Consider the following 12,428-nt stretch of genomic DNA (forward strand, 5'->3'; position numbering starts at 1 on the left):
AAAAATATCACCCATCTACTGCCAGCATTAAGACTACTGTTACCAAATTAATACTTAAAAGTAACATCATACTTAAAATTTATATATGGAATCTAAAACACAAAATTTCATTGAAATTATTCCATCATTAAACATTACATTATTTTAAATGTATTACATGGGATCAGGCATATGTAATTATAATTTGAAGTCAGACCATTTAATTCATGAGAATATATTAAGGTTTATATACAGTAAATTAGTTATGCACATATTTTCATCCATTTTTTATCAAATAAAGAAATAATTGTCGAACGCAATGTCACAGTAATGTACTGAGTATTTATTTAAATTCAAATACACACACATATATATATATACATTTAAAGAAAAAAACTTACCCAGTTGAAATGATTTTTTTTAAATCCCTGTAATTTCACAGCAGTCTTCTGTATGAGGACCTCAACTAAAATGGCAGAGTGTCTCCTTTAAGTACACCTGAAGACAAAGACACAGTTCAGCAACAGGCCATTTCACAGCCATTAACCAACTATTACCACCTCATCACCTGAGTCTGGGGTGTGGCAGGTGAACATCTAGAACCATCAGGTCAACCATCATGTTCCCATATGAGGGTATCGAGAGCAAAATATTAGGAATCTAACATGTAATTCTAGCTGTATAATATTCACACTGAAATTCTGCTACGTTGCTGTTTTAATTTTATGATACAGATCAGGATTATAAAAGGACAAACTAGTAAGCCTAATACACAACACATATTTGTATACACAAGACTGAATAAAACAGAGTAAACTTTGGCATTGCTGCATGCATTCACAAGCAAAGACCAATGTGCAAATGCATTCATCGTTTGTTAAAATATAGTTTGGGTACCAGTACCATATGTGATCAAAATATTGGTGTAACTTCCCAGTACAATCTGAGTAAGCTTTGAAAATTAAGTTTAAATGTCACATTAGCACCATTTTGGTCCATTTGTCAAATAAATGCCATACCATTGTCTTAAGGTATAAATAAAGTGAACTAAATTTTGTTCTAAAACTACTGTGATGGAAAATTTTACATAGAGAAATTGTGTGAGAGGTTCTGACCCTTTGCATGCTTGACCTAGAAGTTGGTTGTGATTAAACAAAATATTATAGGGACAGAACGGTGTTGGAGACAAGATGGCAGGACTCAAGGTTGAGAGTAAGGTCTATCTGGATCAGGTGATGATCAGGCATCGTGATGTAGCCACTGATTGACAATGTTTTCCTTTCCTTAATCCTGTTGTGTTTAAATCTGATTATAAATACTCACTTTTGAAAATGATCGGGGCCATTCCTTTTTCAAATTGCATGGAGTGCGCTGTGTCCTGTTCTACAACAGCACAAATAAATTGTGTACCTTTTTACTCTTGCCCGTGCCTAGCAGTGTAGTATTTTTCTTAAAATTTCCACAGCAGTACATCCCAGTTTCACTGGGGGAAAAAACTTAAATTAAATAAACGTTTAACATGAAATCAGGCAAAATATAGTAATAGTTTAAAAGAAAACACTGCATCTATTTATTATTTTATGTAAGTAATTGTTCTAAATGACAATATGTTTATTTTGAAATGTTATGGGGAACATGGAGAAATGTTAGAAGTTCATAGAATAAGAATATAGAATGCTTATTTTACTCAAACACATACCACATAACTAGTAAAACCAGAGAAAGTGATAATTTTGCAGTGGTTTCTTAACACTACTGCAGCTATAATCATTCATTCACTATTACTACTTGTGGCAAACACTACTTGTGTTTTTCTGAGCTCCGTCAAGCTGACCTACAATTTCGGCTAAGTTTTGCCTAGTTTTCTATCTTAGATCATAACTTTTTATAACATCTTCACTAGCTGATAGTGCCACATAACATTCTGATCCCAAATGCTTTTTATATCACTAGTTTTATTTGTTTTCCTGAACACCCGCTTACAGCTGGTTAGCCCACTAGCATGCTAACCCATTAGCCCTGCTATTAGCACGCTAATCCACTAGCCTGGCTATCTTGTGTCTGTTTAGATTTTACATTTTCACCAATTATCTCTGTTATTCTAGTTCATTTTAACACTATGGTGGTTGTGGGTTTGCCTTTGAGTGTACGTGAGGATTCCTTCAAGCTGCACTCAGTGGATGTGGAGCTGGCCGTGGAGAAGCAGATCCGCGACCTTCAGGTGAAGCTAGCCCAGCTGCGACAGCGGAGAGCCACGCTGGAATCATCCCGGGCTGACGCTCACCTGTCCCAGGTAAATCCGCGGCGTGATACGGTCACTCCCACAACCTCAACACTGCGTGTTTCTCTGCCCAGGCCCAGCACAGCTAGGAGGCAGCCCGCCCAGGTTTCGTTCACTCTGGCACCGGGGTACCACGGAGCCTGGATGCAGCAGCAGCGGAAGACACACGCCTTGCCCCGGCCGAGGACCTCTCCCCCTCCGCCACCACCCGTCTCGACCCGCAACCGCTTCACTCCCCTTCGCGAGACGGCGCGCGACGTGGTGATCATCGGAGACTCCATCGTCCGGCACGTCCGTGCTACCGCGGCTAAAGGTAAGGTGCGCACTCATTGTTTTCCTGGTGCTCGTGTTGTTGATGTCGTTGCACAGGTACCCGCGATCCTCACCAAGAACATCAGAGCTGTGGTCCTCCATGCTGGCATGAACGACATCAGGTTGAGGCACACAGAGATCCTGAAGAAGGACTTCAAGAACCTGGTGGAGAAGGTTCGCACCACATCACCCCCAATGAGGATCATCATGTCAGGACCACTTCCCACGTTCCAGCGAGGAATCGAAAGGTTCAGTAGACTTTTCGCATTTAATGAATGGTTACAGTCTTGGTGTCAAGAACAGAATATACCATTTGTTTGATAATTGGGATGTTTTCTGGGAGCATCCTAGGCTCTACCGTTACAATGGCCTGCACCCAAGCAGAGCTGGAGCAGCAGTCCTCTCGGACAACATATCCAGGACACTGCGCACCATCTGACTGGTAAGTCATTCCTCAGATTATATCTATAATAGCTACTGTTCAATTCACCAGACTAATACAAGTTCAGACATAGCTCATCCTATAGAAACTGTGTCTGTTCCCTGATAAGTGAGATTAAAAGATAAATTCGTTAATAACTCTCGAAATAATCTTATCACAATTAATCCTGAAAAAGACCAAATAGGTAAAGAAAAACAATTTCTTAAGTTTGGGCTTCTGAACATTAGATCCCTTGCACAGAAAGCACTTATTATTAATGAAATGATCTCAGATTATAGTTTCGACACACTCTGTCTTGTCTAAAACCTGGCTTAGACCAAATGAATACATTGGCCTAAATGAGTCTACTCCGTCAGGATATTCCTATAAGCATGAGCCCCGTCAGACAGGTCGTGTTGGTGGTGTTGCAATGATCTATAATAATTCTCTTACCGTTACTCAGAAAACAGGATCCAGGTTTAACTCATTTGAAGTGCTTGTCCTTAATGTTGCAACTCTATCTTGCTCTGGCCACCATGTATAGACCCCCAGGGCCCTAGTGATTTTTCTTAATGAGTTTTCACATTTACTCTCAGATCTTTTGATCAGTTTTGACAAAGTGTTAATTGTAGGAGACTTTAACATTCATGTAGATGATGCTAACGATGCGTTAGGACTCGCATTTATAGATTTACTAAAGTCCTTTGGGGTTAAACAAAACATTAATAGACCAACTCATCATTTTAATCATGCTCTAGACTTAGTTATATCACATGGGACTGATGTTTCCGATATAACCATTCTACCTCAAAGTGATGACATCACAGACCATCACCTCTTAGTGTACACTCTACCTGTAGAACATATTAGACACGTCTCTCCACATTATAAACTTGGTAAAAGTATAACTCCGACCACTAAAGACAGATTTACAAACAATCTGCCAGATCTTTCTCAACTTCTTACTAGACCCTGAAATGCATATGCACTTGATGAAGTAACCAACAGCATAGGCAATATTTTTACCAGCACACTAGACACTGTTGCCCCCATCCGACTACAAAAGGTCAGAGATAAAACACCTGCACCATGGTACAATAGTCATACTCACACCCTCAAGAGAGCAACCTGTAACCTCGAGCGAAAGTGGAGAAAAAACAATTTAGAAGTTTTTAGAATTGCGTATAAAGACAGTCTGGCCAACTATAGACAGGCTCTAAAAGCTGCTAGGGCTGAGCATCTGAGCAATCTGGTTGAAATAAACCAGAACAATCCCAGATTCTTATTTAGTACAGTGGCTAGACTAACAAAGCATCAGATTTCTGGAGAGAGTATTTCAGCACAGTTTAGTAGTGAGGACTTTATGAATTTCTTCACTAAAAAAATTGATAGTATCAGGAACAAAATATTGGATGTTCAACCATTGATGGCATCCGGTGATCCAGACCAGCCTATAGCTCCACACTTAAAGCTACAATGCTTTACCAGCATAGGGCAGGAAGAGCTATTTAAACTTATCACCACGGCTAAACCAACAATGTGTTTGCTAGATCCAATTCCAACCAGATTCCAACCTTGAAGAATTTCAGTCAGAATTTATGTACCATCATAGTACAGAAACTGCACTAGTTAAAATCACAAATGACTTGCCTTTAGCTTCGGACCAAGGCTGCATCTCGATTTGAGTCCTGCTTGATCTTAGTGCTGCATTCAACACTATAGATCATAATATCCTCATAGATCGCTTACAAAATCACATAGGTATGCAGGGACAGGCATTAAAATGGTTTAGATCCTACCTGTCTGATCGATACCACTTTGTAGATTTAAATGGAGAACTGTCCAGTGTAGTGCCAGTGAAATTTGGGGTCCCACAAGGGTCAGTTTTAGGACCTCTGCTTTTCTCTGTATACATGCTTCCATTGGGTGACATCATTAGAAGGTATGGGATTAGTTTCGATTGTTATGCCGATGATACCCAGTTATATATTTCATCAAAACCAGATGAAATATCTAATTTGTCTAGACTAACTGAGTGTGTCAAAGATATTAGAGATTGGATCACCGATAATTTCCTATTATGAAATTCTGAGAAGACAGAGATATTACTTATTGGCCCAAAAACCAGTACACAGAAGCTCTCGCAATTCAGCTTGTATCTAGAAGGATGCACTCTTACAACTAGTTCAACAGTGAAAGACCTGGGTGTAATATTAGACAGCAACTTATCCTTTGAAATCATATTTCCAATATCACAAAAACAGCCTTCTTCCATTTTAGAAATATTGCCAAGCTTAGGAACATTTTATCTGTATCTGATGCAGAAAAACTAGTTCATGCATTCATGACCTCCAGACTGGACTACTGTAATGCATTACTAGGTGGTTATCCTGCATCTTCAATAAACAAGCAAAATTCCGGACTTCTAGTAGTTCCCAGAATATCAAAGTCCACAAAAGGGGGTAGAGCGTTTTCGTATTTAGCTCCAAAACTTTGGAATAGTCTTCCTGACAGTGTTCGGGGTTCAGACACAGTCTCCCAGTTTAAATGTAGACTAAAGACTTATCTCTTCAGCCTGGCATACATCTAACACTTCCCATAACCTTGTACTCCAGTACATCTGATTAAATGCACATTCATCTAGTACTGCTAATATTATGAACAGCAGCTACGCTAATGCTGTTCCATTGTTTCCCTTCTTCTACCCATCCCGAGGCATACAGAGACTGTGCCGGCTCCAGTGGCATCTGGAGATGGACCAGCTCCAGCCGGGTTCTGCTTGTGAGGATTGGGATATTCAAGCAGCACCATGGACAACAACCTCCTTATTGATTTACATAACACTATATACATGCTGTAACTGCATCACACAATTGTCCCCAAATGAGGATGGGTTTCCCTTTTGAGTCTGGTTCCTCTCTAGGTTTCTTCCTCATACCATCTAAGGGAGTTTTTCCTTGCCACAGTTGCCTCAGTCACCTCAGGCTTGCTCACTTGGGATAACATCTAGGACTGTCTGTCTGTTTGTCTGTTTATATGTTTGTTGTTTTCTTATGTCGTTTCTCATGTAAAGCTGCTTTGAGACAACGCTCTTTGTTAAAAGTGCTATACAAATAAAACTGAATTGAATTGAATTGAATTATTTTTTTCGAGAGCTGTATGCCAATTTATCGGCTCGGGTAGGTAATCTGACAAAGTGCAGCATGTTCGCAATACCATAAAAGGGCATCTATTTCATGGATGCCTGGAGTGTGGCAAGCAATGCAACATCTTGTTTGGTAATATTGGTAATATTTTTGTGTGGTTGGAATGGATTATCTGCATTTACATAATTTCTTATAGGAAAATTCTTTTCAAAGTACAAATTTTCACCTTAAGAACTTGCCTCCAGAAAGATTTAAATTCGTATGCCAAGGTTGTGGGTATAAACTGAAGCGTGGGAAATAGCACTAGCTGATTATCTTATAATCTAATTAATTAAATTATTTTTGATTGATATACACAGACTAGGGTTTGTAGTTGTTTTTTTGCAAATGAACAAAGTGACCTAACTGTACAGGTAAGGCCTGGATCATTCAGGTGAATGCCTGAATGATAGGTAAAGTATTGTGATTTGATAGGTAAAGGTAAAGAAGGTAAAGTATTGTGATTTGAATTGGTGATATTTCTTCCGTACATTTTCAATCAAAGGTTTAATCAAGATCCAAATTTTCTTGCTTTTACTTTCTCAGGCTAGTATGATAAAACTTTCACAAAGACAGATATAAAAGACATTTTTTCCTGTTTGGGTCACACACGTAAAATGATCACACTATTGCATAATGAATTAATGAACAGAAAAGTTCCGGATAGTATTCATATATAGTGAAACATAATTATATGACTTTGTTTATGTCACAAATGAACAGACAGGAACAAACAGGGAGAGTTTAAACCCTGAGTGGGGTATGTTTATTGAGCAAAACAGAATACGGGTAGTGAGATGGAGAGGAATACTCAGCTCAGCACACAACAGCAACCGGAGAGTGGAGGCAGAAGGAAACAGGAGAAGACCACTCTGGGGAAGGAGGTAAATGGAGCTGGAGAACTGAAATGCCGAGAATGACTGTGGAAATAACGAGAGGGTGAAACTTTAGGAGTATGCTTAGAGCGAGGGGTAGCGAGTCGGCGTCAACGTGTTAGATCAGACAAAGAATAGTGGTAACGTGAGGTTTAAATAGGGGAGTGAGCATGCTCTGGGAACAAGGTGCAGGTGTGCTTAATTAAAACTTGGGCGAGTAAGTGCGTTGGTGAGGAGTGGAGTCTGGCGTGCCTGTGACAGAACACCCCCCCCCAACAAAATCCACTCCTGAGGACCGAAACCCTTGGCGCCGCAGTGGACGGCCTCTGCTACGTGGAGCGGGGCATTCTGGGTGACGTGTGTGGAAGTCCATGAGGAGGCTGGGATCCAAGATGTCGCCTCGGGGAACCTATGACCTTTCCTCCGGCCCATACCCCTCCCAGTCAATGAGGTATTCGAGACGGCCACCATGATGCCTGGATCTCAGGATCTCCTGGACCATGTACACAGAGGAGTCCTTGACCACCATAGGGAGAGGGGAATCAGTGGCAGCACCAGACTCTGTGGAGGGAGAAGGAGAGACTGGTGGAACAAAACGTTTAAGTAGTGACACATGAAATATGGGGTGAATCTTATAGTGCGAGGGAAGCAGAAGTTCTATGGTCACTGGTTTGATCAGTTTGGTGATGAGGAATGGGCTGATGAATCTGGGGCTGAGCTTTTTGCAGGGCAGACACAGACGGATGTCCCTGGTGGAGAGCCACACCTTCTGTCCCGGTTGGTATTGGGGCGTGTTACTCCTGCGTGCATCCGCTAGCCACTTGTGGCATCTTATGGCCTGCTGCAATCTCTGATGGTCTGAATTCCAGACTCTCTCACTTTCCTGGAACCAGTGTTGGACAGAGGGCACTGTGGAAGGCTCCTCTGACCAGGGGAACAGTGGTGGTTGGTAACAGAGTATGCTGGTGGTGGCAGAAGGTACTCAAGTATCTACTGACCTCTTGTATCTTGCGTTCTGTGTGGCTGTTGGACTGGGGGTGATATCCAGAGGTCAGGCTAACTTTCACACCTAGGTGGTGGAAGAAGGCCCTCCTTCAGAAGATGTGCTGGAACAGATTTTCTGCTGTCTCCAAGGCTGTGGAGAGACCTTTCAGAGGGATGAGGCGGCAAGCCTTAGAGAACCGGTCTACTGCCACCAGGATGCAGGTGTGACCATCTGAGGCAGGTAAATCTGTGACAAAGTTCATGCCTAGGTGTGACCAGGGGTGTTGAGGAGTAGGTAATAGGACCAGTTTGCCTGATGGGAGATGCCTAGGGGTTTTGGCCATGGCACACTCCTGGCAGCCCCTGACGTACCTTCTGACGTCCGACGATAGGCCAGGCCACCAGTACCTTTCCTGAAGAAGCGAGAGAGTCTGATTGATGCCTGGATGCCCAGTGCCCAGGGAGTAGTGAGCCAACTGGATAAGGCGTTGACAAAGGGACGAAGGGACATAAGTGAGGTCAGAAGGACATTCTGGGGGAGTCAGCTCAGAGACACTGGCTGATGTTATGTCGTCCTCTAATCCCCACTGAATGGGGCATACCAGTATGTTGGGGGGTACTATGGGTTCTGGTTGTTTGGAGGGAGCATATGGAGAATATAGATGGGGAAGAGTGTCCGCCTTAACATTTTTGGACCCTTGGCGGTAAGTGACTTTGAAGTCAAACCAGGTGAAGAACGGCCCACCCAGCTTGACGTGGGTTGAGCCTTTTAGCATCAAGAAGGTATTGGAGGTTCCTGTGGTCAGTGATGACTGTGAAAGGGTGACGTGCTCCCTCCAGCCAGTGTCTCCTCTCCCACAGGGCTAACTTAATGGCCAGTAACTCTGTTCCCTACATCATAGTTTTGTTCACAGGAGGAGAGCTTCTTGGAGAAGGCACATGGGTGAAGTCGTGCTGGGCTACTTATTGGCTTCTGGAACCCATTGGAGGGTTTTGGGTCCATTTCTAAGGAGATTCGTCAGGGGGGGCAACGATGGAACTATAACCTTGGATGAATCTCCTGTAGAAATTGGCGAAGCCGAGGAACCTTTGTAGGTCCTTCACAATATTGGGAACCAGCTAGGAGGTGATGGCTTCCATCTTGCCCTATTCCATCTTGATGCCGGTGGGGTTGATTAATTAGCCTAAGAAACTGGTGGATTGGAGATGGAAGGAGCACTTTTTGGCCTTCAGGAGGAGGTGGTGTTGCCGGAGTTTCTGGAGGACGGTTCTAACATGATGAATGTGCTCAGCTTCATTCCATGAGTACACTAGAATGTCATCTATGTAGACTAGGACGAATCGGTGGAGGTACTCACGGAACAGCTCATTCATGTATCCTTGGAAGACTGATGGCGCATTAACCAGGCCATACGGCATTACGAGATATTCGTAGTGGCCAGTAGGAGTCACAAACACTGTCTTCCACTCACCTCCTTCCCAGATCTGGATCAGATTGTAGGCACTGCGGAGGTCCAGCTTGGAGAAGATCTGGGCGCTTCTAATTTCTTCCAGGGCGGCTGCGATGAGTGGAAGGGGATACCGATATTTTACAGTGACCTGGTTAAGAGCACGGTAGTCAGTGCAGGGGTGGAGGCCTCCATCCTTCTTGGCCACAAAGAAGAAACTAGAGGCCGCTGGGGACTTGGATGGATGGATGTAACCCTGCTTCAGTGCTTCCTGAATATACTCCTCCATGGCTTGATGTTCCAGTAGGGACAGAGAGTAGATCTTACCTTTGGGCACTGGGGCATCAGGAAGGAGATTGATGGCACAGTCCCATGGTCGATGAGGCAGTAGTTTGGATGCCTGGCATGGACAGAACACATCCTGGAAGTCGGAATATTGAGGAGGAATGGAGGGGCGTTGTTCCAGATGGGGACTCTCTATGGAGGTGGACTGGAGAGGTAAAGCAGGAGAGCTGGGAAGCTGGATGGGCAGATTGGGGAAGCATCCATGGAAGCACCCCTCTCCCCACTTCAGAACCTCTCCGGTGGTTCAAGAGATAGTAGGGGTGTGTTTGATGAGCCAGGGACGTCCAAGTATGATCTCTGAGGTGGATCTCTCTAGAACCAGGAAGTGGATCATTTCTGAGTGGAGGGTGCCGACCTTCATGCTGATGGGCCCCACGAAGTGACATATTTTCCCCTGTCCTAGAGGGCTACCGGTGATGGAATGGATCCGGTAGTGGACGGGGTTCATGTTTCTCTTGAGGTTCATCTGGCGGCAGAGGTCGGCAGAGATGAAGTTTCCGGCTGACCCAGAGTCAAGGAGTGCCTGAGCTGAAACAGAGTGAGTGCCAGTAGTTATTTCTACAAAAGTAGTGAGTGGTTTCAAATGATTCACAGGATATGAAATTGTACTCAACATGGGGCGTGCTGGATGCACGCATGTCCCGATTGGCCGCAGTACAGGCAGAGGCCCTGGGTCAGATGGCATTGTCCCTCGGAGTGAGATAACCTTGAGTGATCCACCTGCATGGGCTCCGAGTCTGGTTCTGGAGAGGGGGAATTCTCTGGCCTGCAGTGGAGGTTTGGGGAGTGTTGAGCCCATTGGCCTTCCATACAGCGCTTCCTACATTCAGAAACTCAACTATTCTGTATGAATAGTTCAAGTCCGATTGAATCATCCACTGTTGCCAGCTGCAAACGTAAATTAGGTTCTAGCCCTTGTCTGTAGGTGGTTAGCAGAGAGCGCTCGTTCCACTCACTGGCAGCAGCTAGAGTTCGGAATTGTATGGTGTAATCGTGAATGGAGCTTTTACCTTGCTTTAGATGGTAAGGTTGCTCACCCGCGGTCTCTCCGAGCGGTTCACCGAAAACTTCCCGGAAGTGAGCGGTGAATGTGTCCAGGGATTGGAGAACTGGGCCGTTCTGCTGCCAGAGGGAATTGGCCTGATGGAGCGCTCTACCTGTGAGAATGGAGATGATGAATGCGATCTTAGCCTTCTCCATCGGATAACGGTGAGGTTGCATTTCCAGTGCGAGTGAGCATTGAAGCAGGAAGCCACTGCAATCTTCTGCCGAACCAGAGCAGGGAGAAGTGTTGACCATGGGACTGGCAGGACACACAGTTTCCAGGACAGGAGGTGCGTGAGTAGCCGCGGTGGGTTGTGCTGCGGCTGTGGGCCGAGATGCGGTCGTTTCCTGGAGTGCGGGCAGCACTCGCTGCAACGCACTGGCCAGCTGTTGGATTTGGTCAGCAGCCGTTGGTTTCATGCTGTTCGTCGGCCTGGTCTTCGGTCACAAATTACCAGACAGGAACAAACAGGGAGAGTTTAAACCCTGAGTGGGGTATGTTTATTGAGCAAAATGGAATACGGGTAGTGAGATGAAGGAGAAGAATACTCAGCTCAGCACGTGATGGCAACTGGAGAGTGGAGGCAGAAGGAACCACGTGTCCACGTTATTATTATTATTATTATTATTATTATTATTATTATTGCTGTTGTTGATTTTTAATATATTGAACCTATGTCCCCTATGTCATGTCCTATTATAATAATAATTATTATTATTGTTATTATTATTATATAATAGTCATTATCATCATCATCACAATAATTTTTTTAAATTTTATTTTATTACAAGGATCAAGATTATATAAAGACATATGATATAGAGCATAGGGATCATAGGATATTGCCCTTTTTCTTTTAAAGACAGAATGCAGACAAACACAAGAATGATAATACTGTAATAGAATCACACTATAATGTTTAGTGAAAATAAAGAGGGACAAAATGTAGTCACTACTTGCACAGTGAAATATAACCAAGTGTGACAATCCTTCCTGAAAATACAAAGGAGTTTGAATCCATATGATGTTTTATCACAATTCTAAGACCAAGCTAAATAATGATAGGAAAACATTACAGTAAATGGATAAATAATGAGTCTACACCATTGATGAAGCTTAATCACTGTTTATATCCCTGTAACCTATATTCATTTAAATTTTCAATAACATTTTATTTGTATTGTGCTTTTAACACACACAACTAAAAACTAGTGTAAATACAGGAATCTGCTTCAATTACAGAGAAGAAATATACAATCAAGCAAATAATCAAAAGAAAACATTACAATGAATAATGTAAAGTAGGAGAGTTTATTTGAATGATATTTACAGCCAGAAGAAATAACTTTTACAGTGGTAAAATGACCCAGTCTAGGCTTTGGTTGCAAAGAGTAAGTAAAGACAAGGGTTTTTGTATATAAGGTGGAGTGGAATGAGTATATTGTGCTCTAAGAGATAACCAGCGATGATACAGAAGTGGTATCACTTGGCAAATGGAGCAGTAATGGAATCAGAGCAGGAAGGCTGAGACTGGAGTCTGGAATGGATCATAC

General features: G+C 43.0%; 1 pseudogene; it reads right to left on the bottom strand.

Annotated features, from left to right (window-relative positions):
• Positions 1 to 12,428, bottom strand: part of LOC131351407 (zinc finger protein 208-like) — a 114,312-nt pseudogene that overhangs the window by 42,483 nt on the left and 59,401 nt on the right.

Source organism: Hemibagrus wyckioides, linkage group LG03, assembly GCF_019097595.1.
Source record: "Hemibagrus wyckioides isolate EC202008001 linkage group LG03, SWU_Hwy_1.0, whole genome shotgun sequence".
NCBI classification, from domain to species: domain Eukaryota; kingdom Metazoa; phylum Chordata; class Actinopteri; order Siluriformes; family Bagridae; genus Hemibagrus; species Hemibagrus wyckioides.